The following is a 22,024-nucleotide window of genomic DNA, read 5'->3' as shown; positions in this document are numbered from 1 at the left end:
TGTAGGAGCATCACATTTTTGCTCCTAAGTCTTCATCCCCCCTATAGGGAAAGGTCATGTTCTTACTGCATAAGCACTAACTTCTAGGCCTACCTAGATTCTTGACTTTAGTGCCTCTCACCATATGAATCACACTTAGTAGTTGGTCACCTCACTTTCTCCTTGTGTTACTTTATAGATTACTATTGGGAACTCATCACATCTTTTAGTCTTGGGTTCTAGTTCTATTACATTAGCTAGGGGTTCTCTTTAGGATGTTCTTTTTGTCCCTGACATCTCAATGAACCTATTGTCTATTTATCAAATTTTCTACTCTGGCTTTAGTAAGATAGTTGAGTTCTCACCACATGATATGGTTATTTGGGACTTACATGATTTAGAGTTGATAGTGGCTATTGGGGGCATTGACTCTGCATTTCACCTATACAGAATTGATGGATTGGAGTCTTCTAATGGCATAGGTTCCTATCTTGTAACACATTCAGATTTAGTAAGTAGACTTTGGCATGAGCATTTGGGCCATGTCAATTATAGATATCTTCAGCAGATGAGCACATAAGCGCTTGTTCTTGGGCTTCACCAGATTTCTTGCATAGATGGTGTTTATTAGGGTTGTGCTCTTGGCAAACAACATAGGGATCCTTTTCCACATGTATGAGCTACTCATGCTTTGGCACCATTGGAGTCAATTCATAGTGACCTCATGTCATTTTCCACTCCTTTTCTTGGTGGTAGATATGTGCTCACTTTCATTGATGACTTCTCCATATGCACATGAGTGTACGTTTTGAAGTACAAGTCTGATGTCTTTGGTTCATTTTGAGACTTCAAGACATTTGTAGATAAGTAGTCTAGTCTTTATATTTGGTAGATACGCATAGATGATGGGGGAGTCTGTGAACTGATCTTTCAAGGATTTTTTCTTCAAACATGGTCTTCAGTATTAGTTTTCAATGCCCTACACCCCTCAGTAGAATGGTGTGCCAGAGAGAAAGAATAGAACAATTTAGAGATGGCTAATTATATGATTCAATCTAGGTCCATGGATTCATCTTTTTGGCCAGAGGCAATCAATTGTGCCAACTATATTCAAAATTGAATGACTCACAAGGTAGTTCAACATATGACTTCTAAGGAGGCTTGGTCTCATGTCAAGCCTAATGTATCTTCATTCCAAGTTTTTGGTAGTGAAGCATGGGAATTTATAACAAATGCTCAAAGGAGAGCAATGGAGTAGAAGAGTTGGCACCTCATTTTTGTTGGCTATTGTGAGGATGTTAAGCTTACAAGTTGTTTGATCCTAATTCTAGAGAGGTCCTATTTCAATAGGATATCCAGTTTGATGAACACCTTCCTATAGTAGATACCCTACCTCCAGAGTCTACTTCACTTACCACTACTTCCTTATCCTTTCTAGTCTCTTTTTTGGAAGGTGAGGATGATTATCTTGGTGATCTCCATTTACCTCCACCATAGGATCCTCCATAGATGCCTAAATGGGCTTGTGTTATAGTTAAGGTTGTAGGATCTCTAGCTAGTGACCCTTCCACTTTCTATCACACCTGATCTCATATTGTGGGTTCTAGTCTTCTGAGTCATACTATTTGTTGTGATCTTCAAATATCTATAGTAGTGACAAGACATTCTAAGTGGGATAGTGCCATGGAGGAGGATTATTCTTCTTTGATGAAGAATCATACTTGGGATCTTTTTACTCTTCCTAAGGGAAGAAAATTAGTGCATTGCAAATGGTTATATCATACTAAGTTTGTTGCTAATGGTTCTATTGATAAGTAAAAGGCTCATCTTATTACAAATGGTTTTTCATAGGTTAAGGGTATTGATTACACTGAGACATTTTCCCTTATCACTAAAATGAACTCTATTCACCTCGTCTTATCCCTCATAGCTTCACAGGGATGGCCCATTTTTTAGATGGATGTAAAGAGTGCATTCTTGCATGTATCTTACTAAGGAAATTTACATGAAGCAAGCTCAAGGATTTATGCAGGATTCCTCCTTGGTTTGTAAACTTCAACACCTATTGTATGGTCTCAAATAGGCCCCTTGGGCTTGGTATGAGAAGATGGACTTCTTTCCTCTTCCAACAAGCTTCACACACTATCATTATGATCCTACAATTTACATTCAGCATCTTGAGACTGAGGTTTTGATCATTGTGCTATATGTTGATGATTTTATCCTCACTATTAGCTCATCCTCTATGCTTTAAGATGTTTAGCATGCATTGATGGACTAGTTTGAGATGACTGATCTTGGTCTATTACACTACTTTCTTGGTCTACAATTGTTTAGTCCTCTACTCGGATCTTTTTTTATTAGTAGAAGTATGCTCTTGACATGCTTCAACACTTTGACATACTTGATTTCAAGCCTAATTCCACACCTTTTTAGTTGGGTGTTACATTTTCTACCTCTTTAACTTTTCCTTTAGTGGATCCCACATTATATTGGTAGTTTATTGGTAGCTTGTTGTACCTAACGCACACTCATCCTAATCTCTCCTTTGCAGTTGGTCTTATCTCTCAATTTTCACATGAACCTCCTAAGAGTCATTGGCAAGCTTCCAAACATATTTTGAGATACATTCAAGGAAAACTTATGTATTAAATTCATTACACATCAAGGACTCCTCACATTTTTGGCTACACTGACTCATATTGGGCTGGTGATGTTGATGATCAGAAGTCTACTTTTGCCTTTGTCTTTTGTCTTGGTTGTGGACCTATCACCTAGTCATGCAAGAAGTAGCATGCTCACACACTTTCATCTATAGAGGTGAGTATAGAGACACAATTCTTTCTAGTTAGGATATTTTATGGCTTTGACAGTTGATGATTGAGTTTGGTTTTCCTCCTAATCATCCCACTATTCTATGGTGCAATAATCAGAGTGTTATTCATATTTCTCACAACCTAGTGGAGCATCAGTGCACTAAACACATTGAGATTCATATACATTTCATCTATCAACAAATTTAAGATGGTATTCTCTCTTTGGAGTACATTCCCACTGACGCACAAATTGGTAACATCTTCACAAAACCTTTTGCATCACCATGATATCTTCAGTTGTGGTCTATGCTTGGGGTTACAGAAGTTGTCATTGGGGGGTCGTGTTGAGGCCTTCCTTCCTTCATGTTTTTTTTAGCATGTTTGTTCTATCTCTTTTTGGAGAGGATTTTTTCCCATTAGGTTTTCTCCTTTGTCTCCAGCTTACAGAGATTTCCTTGTTTTGGGTACCTGATCAGGCCTTGTTGCCAAGACCCATTTTCCTGCTTTCATAGCTTTCTTAGGTTATCTTACCTCCTAAGCTTTTCTTAAGGGGGCGGTGTTAGAGTAATTATTTATTTATGCTTATTAATTAGATCATCTTGATTTAATTAATTAAATTTTCTATTACTCTAGTTTACTTAAGCTATCTCTTAGGTGCATATAATTAATATTTTATATTAATTATATTGTGCAACCTAGTTTTATTTTCATTTTAGGGTTTCATTCACCTTTAAGGTTGAACTCTTATAATTTTATTTTTCATTATCTTGGAATACATTTTCTCTCACTCCATTGAGATTTCCAAAGCCGCATTTTTTCCCTCTTTGATTTCCTTTTAGCAACAGGTTATTTGCATGTAGGTGTTCTTGGCGATCTGTGATGTTGGTTTCCACAACTTCTATAGCTAATGCTCTATATTTTTTCTAATGTGATATCTATACACCAAGTACCTCTTTTATAGGCTCTCTATGAGTCTTAAATCTTAAGAAGACATGAAAATCTAGTTCTTTCTTGCTTGTTCAGATCAGAAAACTTTTGATATGTTGCTTTCTATAATTCTAGACCACTTAGTTCACAAGGTGGGTATCCAGTATGTTCAACCTTGGTGGACATACTGGAAGTGGTATCGCCACACCATTTATTAGCTACAAAATAAGTATGGGGTATTGATGGCTTTCTTCCCATATTTTGATGGTGGATACTCTCAACCAGCACTAGCATTTGCAATCTTCCCTTTCTCAATGCAGAAAGTGTTTCAACACTATTTGGAGTGCCATTACTAAGCCTAAGATTGCCCAATTTTATTGGTTCCTATTATTTCAAGGTCTTCCCCTTGGACCTTAACTTAATAATATTAGGGTTCTAGATCCTCAATTTCCATGGTGTGGAAAACTACATTCTTTTTTGCAAAATTTTTGGTTTTGTAGATGTGCCCAAAATTATTAGCATTGGATTCATGATGTCTTTAAGCCTTTTTTCCCAAAACCTTTTTCCTGGCATATGGTTGTGTTGGGTGACTCCACCAAGTTCCCTAGGTAGGTTACCTAGATTTGACATACCTTCTAGATGGAGATTTTGTTTACTTTGTGGAAAGATAGGAATATTGTTCTTTTCACTCACAGTTTTCTTGACATAAATGTTACTATATACACTAAAGCATGCATTTGTAATAATGTAATGGTGTAGATTCAAGTCCAAGCCAAAAATGTGGCTCTGGAGGTGGCCCACCTTTAGGAGCTACTCAATCATTTGGGTAATACATCATATACAATTTCTAGAGTGCCTCTTAACACCTCAGGCTAATCATACTCCACCTAGGTGCCACCATCAAGGGCACAACTCTTCTGCTCACCAATCTCACATGCCACACTTGTAGGCTCCTCGCCACCACTCTCCTAGTGGTGGAAATGGTGGCTAGCAATATTTCTTAGCATCTCTACCTTTTCATGCCTCATGTTGATCCCCAAGTCTGATGGCTCCTCCTCCTGGTGCATCTCTTGTTGCTTTTGGAAAATGGCCATTTTAGCCTAGATTTGGCTATTTCACCCTCGTGAGCAAATGATAAAGATAAAGAGAAAGTCCCTAAATATGTTGTTGATGGTTGAACTATTCCCAGCCTACCTAGTAATCCCAAGGATGACTGGGGTTTCCATGGTCATGATGTTCCACCCCCCTCAGCTAGCACTGCCCTAGCAGCTTGAGAAGTTTTTTTTTTTTTTTAATTTATGAATAGTTGTTGATTTTGGCTTCATTTGTATGAACTCTCATGGGGTGATCTTGTATCCCCCTACCATTTTTTGTGAATTGTAACTAGTATATTATTAATTATTAGAAAAGGATTATTCATCAAAAAACTTCTTTATTAGCATATTATATGTATCTATGCTAGAAATATTTCCTTCCTCAAATGAACCATGACTTCACCTCCAATCTAAAATTCCTTATATCTACTTTTCATATCTTCCTTATCCTTTTACTATGCATTCATTCTTGTGATGTGCTTCCTCACCTTCTCATGAATCTTCTTCAAATGTTCAGCAAACTCTTTTGCTTTAGCACTACTTATCTCTCATTTATCCAACTACCTCAACTTAGAAGCATTTATGGTACTTCTCCCATATACAATCTAGAATGGTGAATTACCAATACTTCTAGTGATGGAATTATTGTATTCAAATTTTTCTCGTCATAAAATCAAATCCCATCTTTTTGGCTTATCTCCAACCAAACATCTCAGTAAATATCCCAAACTCTGATTCACAACCTCTATCTTTCCATCACTATGTAGATGATGTGATGAAGTTAAATTCAAATATGTCTTCAATTTCTTCCACAATGTACACCAATAATACCCAAAAAACTTGGTATCTTGATCAAAAATTGAATAGAAAGGAAATAAGGATTTCCTTTCTTAACCCTAATTTTTAAAAGGAATAATCCAAATTGATTAAGCACAAGAAAGTGATCAATGCAGAAATGGGCCATGTGATGGAGAATAGGGAGAAAGGAGGTTTAATGGTCTTTCTATTATGAGGAGTATGTTCTTAAATCCTAAAATTGATAAAACACAATTACTAACCTTGAATCTATAAAATGTTATTTTTTGATGTTTGTATAAAGTTTTAGGGATCTCTGCAACCTATTGTAGACTAGAAATGTCAAGATGGAGAAAACCCAAAAATATTTTGTCCTTTTGAAGGGAGATCAACCTTTACCTTGATGCTAGGATACAATCTTACCCTAGGGCACAATTGTACCCCCAAAAAGTCAACGTTGACCTTTACTTCTCTATCAAAATTTATGTTCACAGATCTCACATGTTTGACAAAAAGGGTATCTAAATATGCTCCTCAATTCATTGTTCCACACCTATATCTGAAAGAAAATAGGTTTTGTTGTTTGGATGAGGGGTTTGCCTTGGTCAAAGCCCTTGATTTTGAATCAACCTTAATAATAGTATTAAAATAGAGAATGCTAGCAAGTAGTAGAAGTAAATTTGATAATGAAGCTATCATACTCAATAGATATGCAATTGTATTTGAAATGTAAATAGGTATATGGATATGAAAGCTCTAACATAACATTAACAAATGTAAAATCAAAACCTTCATGATTGTATGCTTAGAATCCACCTTGAGAGAAGAATGAATGGATCTTGAAGATGAATGAGGAAAAGGAAGATCACACCACCATGATGGCTAGATATAGGGTTTAAATGATGAATCTTGAATGCTTGAACCAAGTCCCTTCAAAAGCTTGAATGCTTCAATCCTTGATCTTCAATGGAGAACTTGAATGCTTGAATGATAGAACACTTTCTCACTAGAAAAGTAGGTAGTTTCTCATAGATAGTAGTTATTCATAGATCATCCAATATCATGATGCATCTTTGTATGTGTTCTTATTTTAGTTAGAGAAAATGAGAGGAGAAGGCTTCCTTATATAGTGATCTAGGGTACTAACTCCTAGAGAAGGCCGACATAGGAGCATTAAATCCCATCTAACCTTAGCCCCTAGGAATAGACCTAGATTATATGTAATTTAAGGGTATACCATTCTGAAACCTAAAATATCTTACATGAAAGCAGGAAAAGAAACTTTATGAAGCCTGAGATCCCAAAACTTTCAGAAATTGAAAATGAAACCTGGGGTAAGGGATGAGGTTGAACCTACCCTAGGTTAGGGTTGAGCTCTTCCTTGACCTAGGTTAGGGTCAAGGTCAACTTTGAACCACTAGGTTGTCCTTGAACCAAAAGTCAAAGTACTTAGTTTCATAGAGCAAGTTGTCATAAATAGGCTAGAAATAGAGAGAGAGAGAGAGAGAGAGAGAGAGAGAGAGAGAGAGAGAGAGAGAGAGAGAGAGAGAGAAGCATAGCAATGGGAAAACTACCAAACTCATGAAAAGACCCATTAAAGGTACTTGAAATGACCCCATACCACTTACTCAAAGGACTAAACACTCTTAACATGGAAGTGCTTCCATTTTAAGATGATACATTTAGCCCCCACTTTAACAAGAGTATTGAATCGATGCAAACTCTTGCTAAACAAGGAGAAGAAAAAAGAGATCCAAGTGGATTCATAATGAGATGAAATAATAGTTAGCTAAGGACATGAGCCCCCAGACTAAAGATTTAATTCAACATAAATGCACAAGGTACAAAAACCAAGAAAAACAAAAATAAACATAAAAGAAAAGGGTTAGTACTAAACAAACCCAAATCAACTAGCACAAGAAACCTTGCTAAGAAATATTTCTCATACTAATATAATATTTGGAAAGTTATCATAAAAACATAAGTGATTGTTAGGATTTTACAAATCTAGAACAATATGTGAATAAATGGTTAAATATAGAAATAAAAGAAGAAAACCATAAGAACATAGGTAACACACAGATTTAATGTGGTTCACCCAAAACCTGGGCTATGTCCACCTACACAGTCTTCCAACCTCTCTTATTATCTAGTGATTATAGTACAAACCCTTACATCTAAATACCACTACAAGAACAACCTATCTCATTATACATCACATTCTAACAATCCCTAACCCTTAGCTATTTTATATAATATATTTTTTCTTTAGGGTTACAATATGCCTATCTAAATAAGGTGCAATAAAATAATAGCAAAAAAATTTACATAAGAAAGACAAGAGTAACACTATAAATAACATAGCTTCATGATTCAATCCTACTATCATGAAAGAAAAAAAAAAAAAAAAAAGTGATTACCTTGCCTAGTAAGATGCCCACCTTACCATGAATCACCAAAAGAGAGGGAGAGCCAAACAAATGGCTAAACCTAATATTTCACCCATAAACTATGCTTGCAATTTGTAAATATGTCTTTTGATGGCTTTTGAAATATCGATAGATCCACCTTCTTGTATTATTATGAATATGAAATGTGTGTCTTCTCAGGATTTAGAAATGTATGTGTTACTTTCAAAAGATTTAGCATATTGAATATTTGAAAAGTGTGTATCTCATTAGGATTTAGCAACTTATGTGTGTTATCCTCAAAGGATTTAGAAGTGTCTATCTCTTTAGGATTTAGCAACTTATGTTTGTTACCTTCAGAGGATTTAGCATATATATAAAAAATCAAAAAATGTGTGTCACTTCAAGATTTAGCAACTTATGTGTGTTACATTCCAAGATTTATTGTATAAATAAAAACTATAGTGCAAGGGAGACCCTATATATGCCCCCTTCCTTGTTGCAGTTGTCTACTAGACATGATAAGGAAGAAGAAAAGGATACCTTCTTTAGAAAGCAAGGAGATATCTTGTTAACAACAATGTACACCATATTCTTAACAAGAGATATTAACCCCTACATTCAAGAGTATAGATAATCATGAAAAGTACATGTCACTTATGGAAAAAGGATCCTCAAAGAAAGAGATCTTATCAACAAGAAACCCACCATAGAGGAGTTCTTTTAGATAAAATATTAGCATTCAAAGTAAATAGTAACAAAGATTCAATCATCAAGCCCCCTCCAAGGAAGAGGAAAAGGAATCTTTGGAATGAGGAAAACAACTCTAACACCAAAACAAGGCTAAGAGTTTATAAAGAATAGAATTTTCAACATAATTAAGAGGTGATGACCTAGGACAACAACCTCTTATGAAAATATTATCCATAGTCAAAATATCGGTATGTATGAAGAAATAATATTGCCATATAAATAAGTACCACTAAGCTAAGGAAAGTAGTTCCCTAGAAAAAGAGAAAGAAGGAAGAACCTTTCCCTCTAGGGAGGAAGACAAGGGATTCCTTTTCAAAACAAATATCTTAGAAAAGATATCTTGAATACAGCATAATACAAAATCATAGAAAATTAGGAGGAAAGAATACCAATTAAGTCCAATAAAAAACCTAATAGATCCTAGGAGTTTGGATGAAAATGCACCTCTTTCCCCCCAGTCTAGAGACAAGAGGAAAATATATATTATATCAATAGGAAGAGAATTCCCTATATCAAAATTATGAAGGAATTGTAAAATTGCATGAGTGAGATATAATTCCTAAAGCATCTTGTTCACAAACATACAATTTAAAATGTCTACAATTAGCAAGTGTGTATTATGATAATGAAAAGGACATTTTCACTTGGATAAGGTATCTTTTGGTATAGGTTTAAAGGTTTCTATTTTGGAATTAATTAATTCAACATATACCATTTTAGCCACCTCTTGACAAATATCAGAGTTATCCAAGGTAGGTGTAGGAAGAATCTTATGAAGAGGAGGACGATGATTAACATCACCTTCCTTAACTTAAGATTTCAAAAAACCAACACCATGAAAATATGGTTTAGAGGTTATATCAACTAGATACTTAATACCATGTTTGTTAACTCCAAGCCCTAAACCTCTATAACCTTGTTTAGTTATCAGATTATATCATCTAGTGTACATATCATGTAAATTATCTATAGGAGGTGATTGTTTATCATGCTCATAAGTAAAGGTTGTATAAGGAGGAATAAGAGGTTTGGAAGAAGTGTATTTACCCTTTCCTTTAATATCATCATGAATCAAAGGAGAAGGTAAATCAAATAAGGCTTGCAGACATGTATCCTAAACTATAGCTTGAATACCATCATAAGAAGAATGTGGATTAATAGATGGAGAATTGGGCATTAGAGTGGGAATAATAGGATTTAGATCAGGAAGATTAGGAGATGGTGTATCATCTACTAAATCCTTCACATAATCCAAAAGAACAATAAGTCTACCACATGAATCTTTAATGAAATGTTTAAATGTAGAAAGACTAGTATCAGTTAAATTCAGAAAAGCACAAGCAAGAAAAAAATAAAAGATCATGAACATAATAAAATGAATGATACTCTCATAAAAATCATAATTGTAGTAAAGAGATGCTAAAAGAAGGGTAATAAGGAACATAACTAAACACCAAAGAATCTTCATAATCTTCATAGTAAATGAAATGAAAGAAATGTTTTTATAGCTTATGGAATATGTAGATTTTTTGTATTTTTGAATTTAAAATGTAAGAGCATAAACTAAATCTAATCTTAATGCAAGAAAAGACCTAAGAAATATGAAATGAAATATAACATCACAAAACATGATAGGGCATATAATTCCACAAAAGATAGGGGGTAAGTGTGTTGGGTTCACCAAAATGAATAGAAAGAAAATAAGGGTTTCCCTTCTTAACCCTAATTTCCAAAGGAATAATCCAAATTGATTAAGCACAAGAAAGTGATCAATGTAGAAATGGATCATGTGATGGAGAATAGGGAGAAAGGAGGTTTAATGGTCTTTCTCTTATGATGAGTATGTGCTTAAATCCTAAAATATATAAAAGACAAATACTAACCTTGAATCTCCAAAGTATTAGTTTGTAATGTCTGTATACAGTTTTGGGGATCTCTACAACCTATTTTGGACTAGAAATGTTGAGGTGGAGAAAACCCAAAAATCTTTTGTAATTTTTGAAGGGAGGTCAACCTTGACCCTAATAGTGGGGCACAATCTTGTCCCAAGGCACAATCTTATCCTAGGGCACAATTGTGCCACAAAAAGTCAACATTGACCTGCACTGCACTGACAAAATTTCTATTCATCGATCTTGCAAGTTAGACTAAAAGTGTATCCAAATTTTCTCTTCAATTTGCTATTCCACACCTATATCTACAAGAAAAATGATTTTATTGTTTAGATGAGGGGTTTCCCTTGGTCAAACCCTGGTTTGGAATCAATCTTAATAATAGAATGAAAATAGAGAATGCTAGCAAGTAGTAGAAGTAAATCTAACAATGAAGCTATGATACTCAATAGATATGAAATTGTATTTGAAATGTAAAAAAATATATGGATATGAAAGCTTGAGCATAACATTAACAAATGTAAATCAAAACTTCCATGATTGTATGCTTAGAATCCACCTTGAGAGAAGAAGAAATAGATCTTGAAGATGAAAAAAGGAAAGGAATATCACACCACCATGATGGCTAGATCTAGGGTTTAAATGATGGATCCTAAATGCTTGAACTAAATACCTTAAAAAGCTTCAATGCTTCAATCCTTGATCTTCAATGGAGAACTTGAATGCATGAATGATAGAATGTGTGCTCACTTGAAAAGTAGGTAGTGTCTCATAGATAATAGTTGTTTGTAGATCATCCAATATCATAATGTGTCTGCATATGTGTTCTTAGATTAGTTAGAGAAAATGAGAGGAGAAGGGTTCCTTATATAGTGATCTAGGGTACTAACTCCTAGAGAAGGCTAACATAGGAGCATTGAATTCCATTTATCCTTAAACCCTAGGAATAGTCCTAGATTAATTTTAATTTAAGAGTATACCATTCTAAAACCCAAAAAGTCAACCCAGAAGTGGGAAAAGAAACTTTTTGAAACCTAAGATCCCAAAACTCCTAGAAATTGAAAATGAGACCTAAGGTTAGGACCGAGGTCAATTTTACCCTAGGTTAGGGTCAAGGTCAAGGTCAACCTTGACCCACCAAGTTGTCCTTGACCCAAAAGTAAAATTTTGTAGTTTCACAGACTAGGTTGTCAGAAATAGGCTAGAAATAGAGAGAAGCATAATAAGGGGAAAACTACCAGATCCATGCAAAGACCCATTCAAGGTGCTTGACATGACCCCAAATCAATTACTCAAAGGGATAAACACTCTTAACATGGAAGTGCTTCCATTTTAAGATGATATAGAAACTATGCTCTTTGAAGACCATGTAGTCTCACCAATTCTAAATGTACCGCATGAATAGTATCACTAGTCTTCTTGCAAGGAATGAAATGTGTCATCTTTGAAAAATTTGTCAACCACCACAAAAATATAATTATGCCCTTGTTTTGTCCTTGGTAAAACAAGAATGAAACCCATATTGGCATCCTCCCATAGCTTCTCTAGTATAGGCAATAGCTGATACAAACCTATATTTTGATTCACTCCTTTTTCCATCTAACATATTCTACAACTCTATATAAAGTTACTAGCATCTTCTTGCAACTGTGGCTAGTAATAATTCTTAGCAACCAAAGAAATGGTTTTATCTCTACCAAAATATCTAGCCAATCCTCCACTATCATTTTTCTTAAGAAGATTCTCTCTCATAAACTTCTAGGAATGCAAAACTAACTTCCTTTGAATAAAATTCTATCGTGGATTATGAAATCCAACCACACCCTCAAGTCAACTATAATAGGTTATGTAAAAGCTTTCCACACTTCACCAAAACCTAGGTCCTCCGTATGAATTCTTGATTTCCTTAAAAAAACCACCCCAATCTGCATCTTTGTCAGCAAAAGTTGTCTCCTACTAAGATCATTAGAAACTTTGTTAGACTTCCCACTCCTTTATTTCAAAAAAAAAACTTTGCTAAGAGCATCAGCAACTTTGTTAGAATTCCCAATCCTTTATTTCAAAAAATTATGTAACTTTGAGAAAAATCTACCCATTTCAAAAACTACAACACAACTCCTAGGACTCTTATCCTCTCTAGGAAAATTTACATTTTATTTTATTTGATATAATTTCATCCTGACATCACATCAAAGAGGGGGAAAATGTAGACATTTAAAATCATCTCAAACACTATATTAATTCATTCAATATTTCCTTTAATATTATAATTATTTATTTATTAATTAAATATATTTTTCATATTCTTCTACCTATTTAATTAAATTTATTTAATTAAATAGGTCCAATTCTAATGTATTTGAATTTAATTTAAATACATCCCCTCTAATGTATTAGATTTATTTAATGCATAATGCTCCATAAATCCCTTTTCGGATAAATTATAATTTATTTAGTTCCCTCCTCTTTATTAAATTCTTTAATCTTGTGATTAAGTTAAATCCTATTTAATTTAATCATAATTCCATCCTAAAAACCTAGTCTACACCCATCACTCTCATCCATCAAAGCCTACCCATTAGTTAATCCCACTTAATTATCCTAAACACCTTTTAGCTCCTAATTGTTTGCTCACACATGTGTGAGAAACTCAAGATCCAATGAATCTTCCACTTTATTATTTTATTCACACCTCTTACACATTTATCCCCTTTCCTTTCTCCAAGGTTTCTCACACATGTGTGAGAAAACCTTGAGTCATCACTTTCACTAAAAAGGTTTATGTTGACCTTTATATGGCTTGTCTCCTTACCCTGTGTGTCTCCCTTGTGGAACCTATGTGGATGCCACACATATGCCACCTCTCCAAGGCCTCTTTCAAACCTATAAATAGAGCCCTTGTCTCAATAATTTTACATCTCCCTCATTTGCATTATTATCATGTTAGTATAGTTCTAGAGCTTTTAGAGATTTTATGCATTATAACTAATCTTTGGTAGTTACTAGTTCATTTGAATTTACATTGTTAACTTAGTTTATTTCTTGCATCCATATTCACATTCCTTTAGTGTTTTGGACATGGTTGTATCCATAGCCATTGTTTGAAACACTCTATTCATATCTAGTTAGTTCACACACTTTGCATTTTATTTTCAAATATATTGGGATTCAGTAGTTGTGTTTGGGAGAGCACATTCACATCCCTTGAATCTAAAGCACACCAATAAGGTCTCTTATGGGTGTCCTTGTTGAGCAGCTTTAAGGTTGCATGAGGACATTTCTTTTTAGTTGTATCAAGTTGTAAAACTCAAGCATAGTGTTGGTTGTATGTTTCTTTCTTTTAGATATTTGATATGCATGTGCAACTAACATTTGCCTATTTACACATGCTCCAAATAGGTTAGGTTTTCTTGCATACATTTTGGAAAATTAGTTGGGACCTACATCCCTATTCCACCATCAAATTTTATTAAAAACTTGTAGCTTACTACCAAAATCTGTACATTGTCATTTCTACTAGGACATAGTGTCATCTGCAAAGACACTTTGTCATATGCATAGATTAGTGTCTCCATGTAATTGTGTCTGCACTTGCATCTATTTCTTTGAAAACCTATTAATTTTGCAACCTAACACATTCTATCGGCTTCAATACATTTTCACATCTCCAAATCTTACTTTGTCATCTCCAAATTTTACCATCCTATCATATGCATAGTGGGCAGCTGAAAAACTAGTTATTTTAATAAACTATTATCTACGGTAATTTTCTAGTTCAATTGTCTTTACTTCATAAATAGTCATCTTCTCTCAATACTCTATCATCTATTATAGTTAGTATTCACTATCTTCTATCATTTGCATATTCTATCATCTTAGAAGTTTGGCATCTTTGATATTGTTCTATCATTTGTAACTATAAAATTATCAATGAAAAGTAAATTGTACTCCTCTATTCTATTGCCTATGATTTTTGTCAACTCCATTATTCTATCATCTACACCTGGTGGCTATCATCTCTACTTTTTGATAGATTGACTTATATTTTTTAAAGCCTAACTCATTGTTCAATTGATATATAGGAATTTATAATCTGGTTTTCATTGTAGGAGACAAATTTTGGAATAAGTGATTGTTATCACTTGGAGATTTGTAGTGATTTTAATCACTTAAAGATTTATAGTGATTTTAATCACTTGGATATTTGTAGTAAATTTAATCACTTGTAGGATTTTAAATGGTAAATTAACTTGCATGAAATAATCATTTGTCCTTGGAATGCATGTTGCAACTAATATCAAAAGGTCAAATACACTCTTGAATGCATTAAGGTAACATTAGACTTACTCTTGAATTATTTAAGAAAATTTACACACATTTCATTAGAATGAATGATGTTCAAATACACTCTTGAATGCCTTAATGAATGAACAAGTTTTTCATTGGAATGCATGTGTAGAGTAACCAAATAAAATCTTCAGTGCCTTAAGGAACTTGACATGCTTTCATTGAAATGAATGATTAGATAGTGAATACACTCTTGAATGCCTAAGGTTAAAGAAGAATGGGATGAAGCATTTCAATTTTGGGCTTAAAAAATTCTCATAGAATCTTGAATGACTAAGGGACAAAAAAACTTTCTACGGAACATTTGGACTTGGTGCTTAAAATGAATACACTCAATCTTGAATGACTTAAGAGAATTGGTTTCATTTTCAGAAATGTTCTTATGTTGAAGACAATGGATTTATTTTTGTTGATAAATCCTCACTTTTTATTATGTTGATGATGTTGTCAAGTTTGAAAGAACAATTCATGCTTAAACACGAGTTCTTCAAAAATAGATAGAAAATCTAAGCTTCATTAGAAAAGAAGAAGTGTCTTTTAAACCCTAAGGCCACTTACATATTCTCTCCTCTCACCTCTTTGGGTTATCTTGAATGCACAAGAAATAAGTAGTCTTGTTTATATTTTTTAGGAGGCCTACTTGGGGATTTCATCACCCCTAGGACAACCTCAACTCTAATGTTCTGGTAGAGTATAAATATCGAGAGGTGAATCAAAAGACACTTCTCTTGGAAGTAAAATCTTGTCACTCTTGGCTAAGCCCCAAAGAACTTTATACCTTTGGGAAGTGAAGGAGGAGATTTGGGTTATTGTCTCCTCCCAACTGTGTGGCATTATTTTCTTTCATCTACAAATTGGGACCTCACATACTTTGTGTATATCGAGGACACCCCTAGTTGAGCTTGTATATCCTAGTCAAAATCTTATAGGATTGTTGGCCTGTTTGATGTGCTAAGTGTTCAAAAACCTCCCCATTTGAAGGGGACATAGCATCTAAACTTTTCTTTTATATATTTTATTGTATGCTTTTGCATTTTATGTTTCAAAAAAGTCCAAATCATCATAAAATTTCAAAATCCAAAAAAATTCAAAAACAAAAATAACAAAAACAATCTCTTGTTTTCCAAAACACTTCTTCTATTCATCCATTTCATCTCATTCTTCAAAATCTCAACCAACCTCTTAATAATTTCCTCATTTTCTTAATCATTAAATTAAATCTCTAATATTTATTCTAATCATGATTCAATATCCATATCAAATCCAATTCCCTCATTCATTGATTAATCCTCATGATTCTTAATCAAATCTCTTGTCAAATTCATTCCTTTATAATCAATTCCTAAGTCAATCCATTTACATATTCAATTATTCTTCTAAATAAATTTTCATAAAATCTTCTACTTTGGACTTAGGAGCACCATCATAATCCTTGAACTTTAATCCTAGTTATCTTGAATGACCCAAATATTATCAAGGTTATCTGAAACCTTCATTCAATATCAAATCAAATCAAGTCAAATCCAATCCAAATCAAATTAAAACAAAGTCCAAAAATTTTCCTAGTCTCAAGTTCATATTTCATTTCTCATCAAATATCTTGCTGCTCCTCATCTAATCTCAATGGATAAGAATTGGCTTAACCAAATGGTTAGGGACCTTCAAAGACAATATGGAGTCACACCTCCATCACAAACCCCATATCAAATAAATTATCATAATTGTATATCCAATCTTAATCCATCTCACATTCCTTATTATTCTACCTTTGACAAGGGAAATCCACCTCATTATCCTTCAACCACATACAATTCCTCAAATAGAAATTTAATTACCAAAGAAATTAAGGAGCTCAATAATTCTATCTTGAGCCTAAAAAATCAAAAGAAAAAATCCACCTTCCAAGACATATTTCCTCTTCCCCCATGTTTCGAAGACCATAATCCTCATGTCCCATCCAACTTGAATCCTCCATGTAATTCCCCATACTTTGAGCCTAATGTCAAAAACCATCATCCCAATCCCCTACCCATGCCTCCACCTTCACACAATCCTAATCCTTCAAAATCAACATCATCCCCACCTTGTAATAGGTTTATCTCACTAGAAACCTTGTCTAATTATAAAAACAAAAACAAAGGAATCCATTCACCCAAAGTCATACACCCAATTCCATCTTAAGACCTTCCTCAAAAGCATTCCATTATGGATTCCTTTTCTCCACTAGATCTGAGCAATTACCCATCCCATAATTCCCTTATCCCACAAAATCCATTTATTAATCTTAATCCATCTAATGATCCCCTTTCTAATAAAGATCAAGGCATTCCATGTACCACACACATTACTAATTCCATTACCTCTCAAGCATTAGCATCCATAGATTCTCCACCTCATGAAGATGCTCCTTCTATAGATTCCACTAGCTCTCTCTCTCTTGTTAAGATCAAAATGTTTCATCTCATAATTCTATTCCATCCACCCCGTTGTATGATCCTATCCCATTAGATGATCCAATAATTCCTTCCATCTCACTACATGATCCTCTTTTAAGTCAAGATCAAAGTAACCCTTCATTTACATTTCATGACCTTAATCCATATCAAGATCCTATTATGCCTCATAATCCCCCTTGTAATCCCAATCCTCCACATGATCCCATCACACCTATCCAATACACTCATGAACCCCATATACATGGACTTGTTTCTTGTATTGAAAATGATATATCAAGATGTTGGTACACCTTCCACTCCTTCCAAATTCAGCATTCCTCCATCCAAACCTAAAGGTTACCATCATCCATATTCCAAGTCCATTTTGGGACCTTATATCCATCATCCACTTCCTTCCTCATTTACATCCATTTTGAGTCCCTATGTTCCAAAACCAAACCCTTCATCCCTTCCATCCATTTGGGGTCCTTACATACATCCATCAACCATATCCATGTTTTCCACTTTATCCCCTCATATACCAATTAAATATCAACAAAGGCACACATCCTTGAATTCCTTCCAATGTTCACCATCCATAAGCTCTCCATACCATTTATCCTCATGCACTCGTACAATGGCCAAAAAAAGTAAATTGCATGGAAAAGATAAAGTGAATCAAACAAAAAATTTGCAAAAATTCAAAGATCAACATGTCCCTTCTAAAAAACATGTTCAAGAAAAGAAAAATATGATCCAAAACAAAATCAGAAGGCCACAAAGGCTGAAAATAAAAAATGCAAAAATTATGTGGATTCCAAAGCTACTTAATGAAGCACTGAATCTCAAAGAATGATTCAACATGGCATCCAATTTTTCTAATCCAAAGCCTTCCCTATTTCATAAATCATCCAAACTTCTATTTTACAAATCCATTTTGGGTCCTTATGTACCCAAATCCACTATCCTAAATCCATCATCTCCATCATCCATTTTGGGTCCCTACATCCCAAAATTCAAACTTTATCCTACATATACTCCAATATTTACACCTTTTCATCACCCTTCAAGGTGTGTGTCAATGATAATCTTTCCAACTTTGTCATCCACTCATTCACAAGTCATCCAACCTAGCATTCATCAACCATGTCTTCCTCCCAACCACTCCACCCCCTTAATCCAAACTCTTTCCTAAGTCCTTGACCTCCTTTTCCCAACCCATTTCATCCTTCCTTTCCATATCCTATCAACCTTTATGAGAAAATAGTAAAAATTTCTTGAAAATAATAAACTAAGAGAAATAAATATGAAGGGATACCATCCATGTATCTAGATGCTTGAGTCTTCCCTTTTTTTACCCATCATGCATCCAATGTCTTTCACTTCCACTAATCCATCCATTCACTTATCCTTCCACTTGCACTCTACACTAGGGCAAGCCTCATCCATACTGCACTGCCTTGGTAGTAACAAACTTCTTGGAGGAACACATTGTTACTAGATTCAAGATGCCATTCACCTTAGTATGCGATAATGGATCAGCTTTTGCATCAATATTCTTGACTCAATGGGAATTTGAAAATTAGGTTATTATCAAGTTCTCTTCAAAATATTACCCACAAGGAAATGGGCTAGTTGAATCAATAAACAAGAACTTGATCATAGTAATAATACACTTATTAAAAGAGAATCCCAAAGATTGGTGTACACAACTCAAATATGCTCTATGGATAGATTGGGTGAGGTTCAAGAATGCTTTGGAGACATCTCCATATTTGCTTGTTTATAGACAAGAGCTAGTATTCTCACTTAATCTTAGGATTCCTATTTTTAAATTCATGAGTGGGTATGTTGAAGATGCTGACAAAGTACAAATCAGATTGATGAATCTTTTAAAGATGGATGAGAAATGGATAGTTGTATTGGAGCACATGGCTAAACATCAAGCAATCATCAAGAGATGGTTTGACAAGAGGGCCATGATAAAATCCTTCATAATTTCTAACCTTGTTCTACTTTGGGATAAGGTAAGAGAATTTTTAGGCAGCTACACCAAGTTTCAATGCTTGTGGATTAGTCCTTATCAAATTGTAGAAATTATCAGAGAAAATACTTTTAGGCTCAGTTCCTTCCAGGGGGAATTAGTTCCATTGTCAATCAATGGGAAATTTTTGAAACATTATTTGGAGGCCTAGAAAACACCAAAAAAAAAAAGTTAGAGTTCATTTCTACAAGTGTGTTTATTTTTTGTACATGTGTTTGCTTTTTAGTTGTGTGTTTTCTTTTAGTTGTATGTTTGTTTTCAAGGTTTTGTTAATCCCAAGGGTAGGTGCACTCAAGATTTTATCTTGACATATCTTACTTACTACTCTTTTGGTTCTAATTTTAGGAAGAGGAATTTCTTTGTCAAAACATTTTTATGATCATGTGTCTTATACCAATTGAGGAATGGATGTTAATTGCAGTAATAAGGGAACTTTTAGTCTTGAATTTAGGATTGTAGAACAATAAGTTCTTCACACTTTGTAAATTTAAGGATCAATTGTCTTAGGTGTTGTCAAATTAAGGTTGAAGATAGCAAGGGATGATCCAAACCCCAATTGGTTCAAATGGAAGGGTCTTCTTAAAGGAATTGCTAAGATCATTGTTTGGTGTCAGAGTTTCCAAAAGTTCTAAAAGAGGAATGCAAAGGATGTTCACAAAAGATCAAATCTAAGAAAAAACACCAATATCCTAGCCACAAAGTCTAAACGTGGTTAGGATATAGAGGAAAAATTAAAAAGGAAGAATAGTGTTAAGACTAAAGGATTCTAAGAGATCAAAAAAATTGATAAATAGATACACATTCAAAATGATCTTTCTAATACTCAAAACATTGCTTCATTGAATAATCAAATGGTGACATTATGAGCTATACAGATCAATTATTCAAATGATTTCCAAGAAATTTAAAAGAAAAGTGATAGCCTACCAAGAGCCCTCGAACTAATCCTCACATCTAGTCAAAGCAAAGGATCGATAAACAACCTTCATGGGGATTCCCATTGAATGAGCCAACAAGGGTGGAAGATTGTTTCTATGTTTTCAGAAGATTTTGGTAGACCACATCATTAGAGGTCATAGGAAATGAATACATGGAGAACACATTGAGCTTGGAGGTTTTGGAATCCTAAAGTTTTGACTGCAAAGTGACTCAAAATATGCTCAAAATATTTGGGATTTAGTTGGTGTTTGACACATGTTGAAGGAATGTTTGCTGATGAAGAAATGCCTTTCTCATTTCTTCCTTTTTGTTGGGGCTATTTTTTGTAGTTCCACAATGCATGCCCCATTTCCTAGCAGAAATGGGGACCCCCTACTTTATTTTTGGGCTTTTTGAACTTCTTATCTAAGATATGAGTCATTTTTAGGTTTAATCTAGTGCCCTAGTTCACATTCAAGTCTAGATGGGAAAACCAAGTTGATAGAAATTAGAAATTGTGATGGAGGAGGCCTTTTTTACAAAGAAAAAGGCACACCAGTGCACCTAGATAGGTGCATTGATGCACCAAGCTAGTGAAAAAGTGTTCTAAGTTGTAGTTGTGTAGCTGGACCTCCTGACACCAAGGTTACCCTAGGGGCCTATAAATTCTAGCCCTCGCCCTCTTCATTCTTACCTTGTCTCTCTTTGAACTCCTCCTTTGTTGCATCTCCACACCGCAACTAGTTTGCTCCACCTTCGCATCCTGCATCGAGTCTCAACTACATTTGCACACATAGATAGGTGCACCTTCCTCTACTTACTACTAGCATACTTGCCCTAAAGGACACGAACCCTTGTAGGGTGCATAGTAGCACACCTTGTAAGGTGAACTACTCCACACTCTCAAGACCTAAAATATTAAAAAAATAATCAAAATTTTCCTTAAAACATATGGTGTGCACTAGTGCACCCAATTTGGTGTGCTAGTGTGCACCCATAAACCCAAAAGAATATATAAAACTTTTTTTTAAAACTCAAAATGGAGTCTCAAAACATATAAGGTGTGCATTAGCACACCTCATGAGGTGTGCTAGTGTGCATCTTATAATTAGATTTTTGTTTTGAAAATATGCACATCAGGCACACCTATTAGGTGTGCTAGGTGTACCATCTAACTGTCAGGATAATTAGGTTGTTTTCATGTTTTCGAAGCATTTAACTTTTAGGATTTTGTTCATGACATGACTAAGCATTATTTTAATTTTTTTTATTCTTAATTTTGAACTAATAAGAATCCCTTTGTGTAGATATAATGGCATCCTCTTCATCTTCCTTGGGCGAGAAAATGGCATTGAATCCTATGGTCTTCAAGTTCCAAGGAGTTCCAACAAAATTGAGGTTCTAGGATGACTACTCAAAGATCAAAGATACAAAATTAGGGCATACTAATGTGGGGGAATTCCTAAAGATTTGTAACAAACCTACTAAGAGGTTGCAAATGGTTTCCACTCTCATCTGATCTGGGCTAGTCAATGCATCTTCACACCTGATATCGGTGCAATCTTCAGAGCTAGTCATGACACTTGAAAAATAATTTGTTCCTAAGGAGAGGGTTG

Source organism: Cupressus sempervirens, chromosome 11, assembly GCF_028749045.1.
Source record: "Cupressus sempervirens isolate cs-2001-9-10 chromosome 11, ASM2874904v1, whole genome shotgun sequence".
NCBI lineage: Eukaryota > Viridiplantae > Streptophyta > Pinopsida > Cupressales > Cupressaceae > Cupressus > Cupressus sempervirens.
Note: the sequence above shows the minus strand (reverse complement) of the source record.